This window comes from Pan troglodytes, chromosome 18 (genome assembly GCF_028858775.2).
Source record: "Pan troglodytes isolate AG18354 chromosome 18, NHGRI_mPanTro3-v2.0_pri, whole genome shotgun sequence".
Classification (NCBI taxonomy): domain Eukaryota; kingdom Metazoa; phylum Chordata; class Mammalia; order Primates; family Hominidae; genus Pan; species Pan troglodytes.
The window spans coordinates 36,296,942-36,307,394 of record NC_072416.2 but is presented as its reverse complement, the minus strand read 5'-3'; the positions used below and the strand labels follow the sequence as shown (position 1 = coordinate 36,307,394).

The window sequence follows — 10,453 nt, the reverse complement described above, 5'->3', positions numbered from 1 at the left end:
CAGGCTGGTTTTGAACTCCTGATCTCAAATGATCTGCCCTCCTTGGCCTCCCAAAGTGCTGGGATTACAGGCGTGAGCCCCCGTGCCTGGCCTAAAAAATATTTTTAAAGACAGGATCTAGCTATGTTGCCTCAGCTGGTCTTGAACTCCCAGTCTTGGCCTCAAGTGATCCTTCTTCCTCAGCCTTCTGAATAGCTGGAAGCACAGCTGTGAGCCAGCACACATGGCTTTTTTTATTTCTAATAAAAAAGTTAATAGAGTTTCTTCTTTCACTGGACAAAATATGCATATATAGGAAGGAAAGACTTTTGGACTTGAGATTGCGCTGAAGAAGAAAAATGGAAAAATTAAGCATTTTAGTCTCTCAGTGTGTTATTTTTGTAGCTTATACAGATATGTCTTTTTAAAGTGTCTTTAAAAAGCTTTATTGAGATAAAGATAAATGAGATAAATTCACCTACCATGAAATCAACCCCTTGAGTGCAGAATTTTGTGGTTTATAATATGTTCACAGAATCGCACAAACAAGACAGGTATCTAGATACTTTCAGACCATTTTCATCAGTGCACAAGAAATCCCATACCCATTAGCAGTCATCCTTATTCCCTTTTCCCCTAGTCCCTGGCAATAACTAGCTTACTTTCTGTCTCTGAGTTTAGCTGTTCTGGAGGTTTCACAGAATGAAATCTTACTACATATGGTCTTTTGTGATTGACTTATTTCACTTGACACAGTGTTTTCAAGGTTTATCCATGCTGTAGCGTATATCAACACTTCATTCTTTTTTAATGCTGAGTAATCTTTTGAATGGATATACCATATTTTCAGTTCCTCTGTTGATAGGCACTTGAGTTTTTTTTCCAATTTTTGGCTATTATGCACAATGCTGCTGTGAACATTTGTGTACAAATTTTAGTGTGGATGTATATTTTCATTTCTCTTGGGTATATCCCTAAGGAATACACTATCTGGGTCATATGATAATTGTTTAAGACTACAGGCACGTGCCACCACACCTGGCAAATATTTAAAAATTTTTTGTAGCTAAAGGGTCTCGCTATTTTGCCCAGGCTGATCTTGAACTCCTGGCCTCAAGAGATCCTCTCACCTCAGCCTCCCAGAAAGTGTTAGCATTACAGATGTGAGTCACTGCACCTATAAAAGAGGCTCATACCTCTTTTTATGTATTTTTTTTTTTTGAGACAGGCTTTCACTCTGTTGCCCAGGCTGGAGTGCAGTGGTGGGATCACAGCTCACTGCAGCCTGGACCTCTCTCCATATGATTCTAGCTGTGGGTGTCTTTCCTGTAGTTTTTATTATGTTGTGGTATGTTTCTTCTGTACCCGTTTCTTTGAGGATTAATAGCATGAAGGGATGTTGAATTTCATCAAATGCTTTTTCAGTTTCAGTTGACATGATCATACTGTTTTTGTCGTTTATTTGGTTGATATGATGTATCACATTGTATGTTGAGTGACCCTTGCATCCCAGGGATACATCCCACTTGATCATGATGAATTATCTTTTTAGTGTTTTTACTGAATTTGATTCACTGGTATTTCATTGAGGATTTTTGCATCAATATTAGAGATACTGGCCTGTAGTTTCCTTCTTTGATGCCTTTGTCTGATTTTGGTATCACAGTAATAATGGTCTCATAGAATAAGTTTGGAAGTATTCCCTCCTGTTTTTCAAAATAGTTTGAGTAGGATTTGTACTAGGTCATTAAATTGTTTGGTGTGAAGCCATCAGCAGTGAAGACATCAGTTCCTGGGCTTTTCTTTACTGGGAGACTTTTTCTGATGGCTTCAATCTCATTACTTGTTACCAATCTGTTCTGGTCTTGGATGTTTTCATTGTTCAACCTAAGTAGGTTGTATGCATCTAGGAATTTGCCAATTTCTACTAGGCTTTCCAATTTATTGGCATATAATAGCCAGTTATGATCCTTTGAATTTCTGAAGTATTAGTTGTAATGTCTCCCTTTTTTAATCTGTTGATTTTATTTATTTGAATCTTGTCTCTTTTTTCTTAGTTAGCCTGGTTAAAAGTTTGTCAATTTTGTTTTGCTTTCCAGAAAACCAACTTTTCATTTCATCTTGTGTGTTTTTCCTTTCAATTTTATTTCTGCTACGATCTTATTTATTTTTCTTATTTTTGGTTTAGTTTGTTCTTACTTTACTAGTTATTTAAGATGTATTGTTTATTTGAAGTTTTTCTTTTGTTTGGATGGTAGGCACTTATAGCTGTAAATCTCTGCCTTTGTACTGCTTTCTGCATAACAAGTTTTGGTATCCTGTGTTTTCGTTACCCTTTGTTTCATGAAATTTTTGAATTTCTGTCTTAGTATCTTCATTGACCCGCTAGTCATTTATTCAGGAGGGTAGTGTTTAACTTCCATGTGATTGTATTGTTTGCAAAATTACTCTTCTTATTGATATCTAATTTTATTCCTTTGTAGTCAAAGAAGATGGCCACGGAGACAGCAGTGTGGTCAGAGTGGTAGGAGCTGGCCATCGGCGAGAGCTGCTCCATGTCTGGCTGCTGGGTGCTAGAGCCTGTGGCCCACTGGCTTGCCTCACTGTGGTTGGTGGTGGCGGTGACAGAGACTGCAGCATGACCAGAGTGGTAGGACAGGGGCTATCCAGGGCTGCACCTTTCACAGTGTGGGGTGGGTTGGGGGTGCTATCCAGGGTGTCATTGCCTGCATTAGGGGTACTGGTTGGTAGCACTGTACAGGGCTGCACTTCCCATGGCAGGGAGGGTGGGTTATGGGCACTTTCTGGGGCTGCAATGCCCATGGAGGAGGACAGGTTAGGGCACTATCAGGTATACGCTACTGGCGGCATTGGGGGATGGAGGTGGGGGGCGCTATTGAGGGCAGGACTAGCCGTGCAGCGGGGGCGAGTTCGGTGCTATCAGGGGCTGCACTGCTGGCAGTGGTCAGCAGAGTTGGCATCCAAGGAAGGAGTGGTTCTCCTCTCCCTGACTCCACACTCCAGAGGGCGACCCACTCTTGGTCATACTGGAATGCGGCAGGCACGCAGCGTTTGCATGGGAATCCTGAGCACGGCAGAGCCCCCACACCCACCATGGTTCCTGGGCCTGTGCACTCTGGGTCTGTGCCTCAGAGGCTGCCAGGCACCCCTGGGGACACCACGGGGGACAGGGCCCTGTGTGTGGAGGCGTCTGGAACAGGAATTGGCACCTGGGTGCGGAGGGCTGGCTGGGTCTGAATTTTTCTGCTTCTCCTGCTCCCCGAGGAGTGCAGCCCCGGTGGGCCCAATAGTTCCTGTGGAGTGGGGAGCTGGGTGCTGTGGTGTCTCCAGCACCCACCCCAGACCCCAGTTCCCGGCCAGCTTGGGCCAAAAGGAGAGGCTGGACTTTGGAGGGTGGGTGTGAGTGCCTTTGCTGAAACTGGCCCCTGCCACCCAGTGGCCAGCATGACAAGTTGAGGCTCTAACCCTTCCACCCCTCACATCTTCCTCTAGGCTTTTCTGGCTTTGCCCACCCAGCTGCTCCGTGCCAGGAGGAGGAGGAGACACCTAGAGCCTGCGACACCATGACTTGCCTCACTGCGGGTGGGTGGCAGCGACAGAGACTGCAGTGCGCCAGAGCGGTAGGAGAGCGGCCGCGCTAGGAAGGCAGGCGGCTGCAGCCAGGGTTGGGGGTCAGGCTTACAGCGATGGACGGGCTGCAGCAGTGGCCAGGTGGTAGGAGCCTTGTAGGGCAGGCTGGTGCATTGGCAATGGGCCTGGCTTTGCCCTGCATTGCCCTGTACCTGCCCTACTGTTACATGGACTGTCTCGGCCCTGTCCTGCTCTGGTCCCATCCTGACCCTGTCTTGGCCCTGTGCTACCCTGTCCCTGCCCTGGTCTTGCCCTGGCACTGGCCCTGCCCTGAACCGGCACTGGCCCTGCCCTGAACCTGCACTGGCCTGACCTTGGCTCTGGCCCTGGCTCTGGCCCTACCCCTTGTCCTGACCCTGGTCATGTCATGGCACTGGCCCTGCCAGTGATCATGGTCCTACTCCTGTTCTGGCCCTGACCTGGCCTTGGACATGTCCTGGTCTTGCTTTGGCCCATCCCTGCCCTGGCCCTACCATGGGCCTGCCTTTTCTGCCCTCTCCTGGCACTGACCTTGCCCTGTCATGGCCCAGTGGTGCCATTGCCCTGCCTTACCCTGCACTGGTTGTGCCTCGGCCCCGCTTGGCGCTGGCCACTCCCTGGACCTGCCCAGACCCTGCCTCGACTTTTGCCCTGCCCTCACTACGGCCTGGCCCTGGCCCTAGCCCTGGTCCTGCCATATCCCTGGCCCTGCCCTTATCCAGGCCCTGCCCCTGCTGCTGCCCTGGCCCTGGCCTGGAACCTGGTCCTGTCAAGGACCTGCCCTGACTCTACCATGGCCCTGGCCCTGCTCTGCCTTGTTCCTGGCCCTGACCCTTTCCTGGCTCTGCACTGGCCTTTCCCTGGCCCTGAGCTGGCAGTGGTCTGCCCCTGGTCTGGCCATCACCCTGCCCTGCTGTGCTCTGGATGTGTCATCACCCTGCCCTGGCCCTACTCTGCTTTTGACCCTGCCCTGGCCTTACCTTGGCCCTCACCCTAGTCTTCGCTAGGCCCTGCTCTGGAGCTGGCCCTAGCACAGACCTGGCCCTGACCCTGGCCCTGGTCTTTGTCCTGCCATAGCCCTGGCCCTGAAGCGGACTTGGAGGTGTCCTGGCCCCGGCGTAACATGGCTCTGCATTGGCCTGTCCCTGCCCTGCCCCTACCATTGCCTTGCCCTGCTCTGCCCTGTCCCAGTACTGACCCGGCCATGCTATTTCCCTGCCCTACTCTGCCTTGGCTGTGCCCTGGCTCAGTTCTGGCCCTGGCCCCGGCCCTGCCCTGGACATGTTCTGACACTGCCTCAGCCTTGGCACTAGCCTGGCTCTTTCTTGGCATCAGTCCTGCTCTCTCTGTGGACCGGCTGTTGTCCTGTCCTCTGCTGGCCATACCATGCCCTGCCCTGCCCTGCCCTGACTCAGCCCTGGCTCAGCCCTGGCCCAGCCTTGGCCTTGGCATTGCCCCCGGTCCTGCCATATTTCTTGCCCTGTCCCTACCCTGGCCTTGGCCCTGACCCTTACCTTGCTCTGGCCCTGCCCTTGCCCTAACACAGCCCCTGGCCCTGCCCTGGACCTGTCCTGGCCCTGGCCCTTCCCTGCTTGAGACCTTGCCCTGGTTCTCCTCTGGCCCTGACCCTGAAATGCCTGGCCCTACCCTGGCCTTGCACTGCTCTGGCCCTTGCCCTGACTCTGGTCCTGTCACTGGCCTAGCCCCAGCCCTGTTGCTGGTCTTACCATGGCCCAGACCCTGCCTTGGCCCTGCCCTGACACTGTCCTGGACCCTGGCTGTGCCAAGATCCTGCGCTGTCCTTGCCCTTGTTTTGCTCCTGCCCCAAACCTGGTCCTGCCCAGGCCCTGGCCCTGGCCCTCCCCTGGCTGTTCCCTGGCCCTGCCCAGGTCTTGGCACTGGCCTGGCCCTGCCCTGCCTTGGCCCTATGCATTCCTGGCCCTGCCTTGACGGCCCTGGTCCTGCCTTGGCCCTAGCCTGGCTTTGACCCTGCCCTGGCCCTACCTTGGCCTTCATCCTAGCCTTACCTGGGCACTGTGTTGTACCTGGCCATAGCACAGACCTGGCTGTGGCCCTGGCCCTGCCATGGCCCTGCCCCAGACCTTAGCCCTGCCAGGTACCTGTCCTGGCCCTGCTCTGGGCCTGGCTTTGTCCCTGGTTCTTAGATGACCCTGGCCCTGCCCCTGCCCTTGTCCTTGCCCTGGTACTGGCCTTGGACCTGTCCATGGTCCTAACCCTGGTCCTGCCCTGGAGCTGCCACTGTCTTGGCCCTGCCCTGTCTCTGGCCCTGCCCCGGCCCCAGCCATAGACCTGCCCTGGTTGGTCGTGCCCTACCTTAACCCTGTGCTACCCTGGGCCTACTCCACCCTGCCCTGGTCCTGCCCTCCCTTTGTCCCTGCCCTGACCCCGCCTTGGCCCTCACACTGGCCCTAGCACTTACCTGGTCCTATCTGTGGCGTTGGCCTAGCATTGACCCCTGCTCCTGACCCTGCTCCTGCCATGGCCCTGGCCCTGCCAATGACCCTGACAGCCCTGGCCCTAGCCCTGTCTTGGCCCTGGCCCTGAACTGGCCCTGCCCTGACCCTGGCCCTGAATTGGATTTGCAGGTGTCTTGTCCCTGATTTAATCTGGCCCTACCATGGCCCTGTCCCTCTCCTGGCTCTGTCCTGGTCTTGTGCTGACCCTGACCCAGACCTTGGCCCTGCCCCAGCCTTGTCCTTGACCTGGCCATGGCCCTGCCTCTGCCCTGGACCAGCACTGTCACTGGCACGGACCCTGGCCCTGGCCCTTTGCTACTTAAGGCCATACCCTGTCCCAGCCCTGGTCCTGACCCTGTCCTGGCCCTAATTTGGCCTGGCTCTACCCTGGCATGATATTCTGGCCCTAGCCCTGACCCTGTCCCTGTCCCTGTCCCTGTCCTGGCCCTAGCCCCATTGCTGGTCCTGCCATGGCTCTTATCCTGACGTTGCCCTTTCCTGGTCCTGGCCCTGGCCCTGTCCTAGCCCTGTTCTGGCCCTGGTCTGAACCCTGGCCCTGCAATGGACCCTCCTTGGTCCTACCCAGACCCTGGTTCTGGCCCTACCTCTGCCCTGGCCATACCTTTGCCCTGGCCTGGACCCCGGTACTGGTCCTTGTCCTGCCCCAGCCGTGGCCCTGGCCCCGCCCTGCCTGTGCCCTGTTCTATCCTGGGCTGGCCCTGCCATGGCCTGGTCTTGCTATTGCCCTGCCCTAGCCTGCCCTGCTTGTGCCCTAGATCTGCCCCGGCCTTTGCCCCTGTCTTGGTTCCAGCCTTGACTCAGCCCTGGACCTTCCCTGACCTTGCCTCAGCCCTGGCACTACCCTGGCCTTGGCTTGGCATTTGCCCTACTCTCTCTATGGCCTGGCTCTGGTCCTGCCCTGCTCTGCTCTTGTTCTGTCCTGGCACAGCCCTGGCCCCGCCGTATCACTGGCTCTGGTCCCGCCCTTATGCAGGCCTGACCCTGCCCCTGCCTTGGCTTTGGCCTGGACCTTGGCCGTACAGTGACCCTGCCATGACCCTTTCCTGGCCCTGGCCTGGAACTTGGCCCTGCCAAGGACTCGCCCTGGCTCTGTCATGGCCCTGGCCCTTTCCTGGATTTGGATGTGTCCTGTCCCTTATTTGCCCCGGCCCTTCCCTGGCTCTGCCATACCCCTTCTCTGGGGTAGGGCCAGGGTCAGGACCAGGGTAGGGCCATGGTAAGGCCTGAAGATGGGAAGGGCTGGGGCAGCGGCAGGACCAGGGAAGGGTCAGGGCCAGTGATGTGGTAGGACTAGGGGCAGAGCCGGCACTAGGGCTGAGCCGGGGCAGAGCAGGAGAGATTATATTAGGCTATTACATAAAATTTTTATTTTAGATTTTTAAGATAATTATAGTAGTGGTAATAATGTCTATACTATGTTGTTTGTAATAGTAATAATATTTGCAGTAAATAATCACTAAATTTTAACTAATACTATCTTTGCTTCCAGTAGTGTTCTATGAGTACAATTTTATCAATATGTAAATATGTGAGGCATTGATTCTCACAATAATTCTATGTGCTAGGTACTTAAAGCATCCCCATTTAACAAATGTAGGAAACAGGCATAAAGAAGTTAAATACTTGGCCAGATTACTCCTGTAATCCCAGCACTTTGGGAGGCCAAGGCAGGCAAATGGCTTGAACTCAGGAGTTTGGAACCAGCCTGGGCAACATTGTGAAACCCCATCTCTACTAAAAATGCACAAAAAGAGCTGATTTAAGTTTCTTGTAGGATTCTGGTTATAAAACACTGGTCAAACACACAGGGCATGGATAGGGCAGGGCCAGGGACAAGGTCAGGTCAGGAAGGGGCCAGGGTCAAGGCAGGGCCAGAGCTGGACTTGGAGGTGTCCTGGTCTGATTTGCCCTGTCCCAACGTTGGCCCAGCCCTGCTCTGGCACTTCCTGTCATGCCCTGTCCTTGGTCTGAGCATTGGCCCTGGCCCTGTCCTGCTTCTGGCCCTGCCCCAGAGTTGACCAGGCACTGCCATGGCCCAGTCCTGCATTGCCCTGCCCTCTTCTGCCCTGGTGCTGCCATGGCCCTGCTTGGGCCCTAGCTCTGCCTCGACTCTGGACCTGCCCTGATTCTGCTCAGCCCTGGATCTACCCTGACTCTGCCTTGGTGTTGCCCTCCCATCTCTATGGCCTGGCTCTGGCCCTGCCTTGCACAGGCCATGCTCTGCCCTGCATGTCCCAGCCTGGGCCCAGCCCTTGCCCTACCATATTTCTGACCCCAGCCATACCCTTGTTCTGGCCTTGACCCTGCCGTGGCACTCTCCTGGCCCTTCCTTGGTCCTGCCCTGCCCTTCCATGCCCTGGCCTTTCCCTCACCCTGCACTGGTCCTGCCCTGCCCTGGCAGTGCCTTGGCCCTGGCCCTGCCTTCTCCCTGGCCTTGCCCTTTCCCTGCCCTGGCCTGACCCCAGGCCTACCGAGTCCATGAAATGACCCTGGACCTGCCTTGCCATCATCTGTCCTGGCCCTGTATTGTCCCTACCATGCTCTGGTCCAGCGCTTACCCTGGCCCTGTTGCTAGTCCTGCCACTGCTATGGTCCTGCCCTGTTTTTGGCCATGACCTGTGCTACCCTAGCCCTACCCCGCCTTGGCCTTGGCCCTACCGTGGCCTTTTCCTACCCTGGCCTGGCCGTACACTGGCCATTTCTACCCTGGCCTTGCCCTTCCCTGGTCTTGCCCTGCCCTGGCCTTGCCCTGCCCTGGCCTTGGCTTTGCCTTATCCTGGTCCTGGTTCTGCCCTGGCCCTGCCCTTTCTCTGGATCCTCTCTGGTTCTGCCTTCTCCCTGGCCCTGCCCTTGCTCTGGCCCTGTTCCTGGCTCAGCCTTGACCCTGGCCCTGGCCCTGACAATCCCCAGGCCCCACACTGGCCATGCTTGGCCCTGGCCCCTCCTTTGGCCCTGCCCTGGCCCTGTGCTATCTTAGTACAGGGCCTTGGCCTTGGCCCTGTGCTATCTTAGTCCTGCCCTGGCCCTGAACTTGCCCTGGCCCTACCCTCACCCTACACTGACCCTGCCCTACCCTGGCCTTGCCCTGACCTGGCCCTGCCTTTGGCCTGCCCTGGCTCTGGTTCTGCCCTGGCCTTGCCCTTGCCCTGGACCCTCCCTGGCCATGTTTTTACTGTGGTCCTTCTGTGGCCTTGCCCTTGCCCTTTCCCCTTTCTGGTCCTGCCATGTTTCTGGCCCTGCCCTGTCCATGTCCTGGACCTGACTCTGGCCCTGGACCTCCCTGTCCCTGCCCTGCCATACCCTGGCCCGTTCCTTGCTCTACATTGACCCTGCCCTGCCTTGGCCCTGTGCTACCCTAGCCCTGCCCTGGCCTTCTGCTGGCCCTGATCCTGCCATGGCCCTGGCCCTGCCATGTCCTTGCCCTGGCCCTGGTTCTGCCCTACTTCTGGCCCTGGCCTTGGTCCTCTTATGTCCCTGGCTGTGACCCTGCCCCTGGTTTTTCTCTGGCCATGACCCTGCCCCGGTTCTGTCCTATCCCTGGCCCTGTCTCAGTTCTGTCCTAGCCCTGGCCTTTCACAGTACTTTATGCTTAGTAAGGGCTCCATAGTGTCTGTGAGTTGAATGTTGTGTTCATAGTATCTGCCAAAACAGAAAGAAAAAAAACAAAATCTGAAGATGAGAAGTTAAAGCTTTGTATATAATATGCCTTGAATTGTAAGTGCTTGTTATTAGTTGTATTACATGTAGGTCATGGTTTTGTACACATAACTCCAAACCATTGATACTGTTAAAAGAATATATGAATATATGAAAGAATATATAAACATAAGAATGTATGAGTATCTAATGACCTCTCCAAATTAATTTTTATTTTTAGCTCTATGAGATTTTTCTCAGTGTAACAAATGTTTATTCCTATGTAATTAAGGGCATATTTCCTGTACAGAATATTGATATTACTTAATTGAAAATTATATAATGCAAAAATATAATACTATTTTTAGGCCAGGCATGGTGGCTCATACCTGTAATCCCAACATTTTGAGAGGCCAAGTTTGGAGAATCATTTGAGTCCAGGAGTTGACCAGCCTGGGCAACATATTGAGACCTTTTCTTTATTAAATAAATAAATAAGTAAATAAATAGGATGGGCACTGTGGCTCATATCTGTAATCCCAGCATTTTGGGTTGCGAAGCCAGGAGGATTGCTCGAGCCCAGGAGTTTGAGACCAGCCTGGGCAGCATAGCAAGACTCCATCTCTACAAATAATAAAATATTAACCAGGTGTGGTGGTGCGCACCTGGGGTCCCAGCTACCTGGGAGGCTAAGGTGGGAGGTTTGCTCG

The 10,453-nt window shown here is 54.0% G+C and overlaps 1 pseudogene; it reads left to right on the top strand.

Moving 5' to 3' along the window:
• Positions 1-8,266: 8,266 nt before the first annotated feature.
• On the top strand, positions 8,267-9,979 carry LOC134808714 (uncharacterized; annotated as a pseudogene).
• Positions 9,980-10,453: the final 474 nt, after the last annotated feature.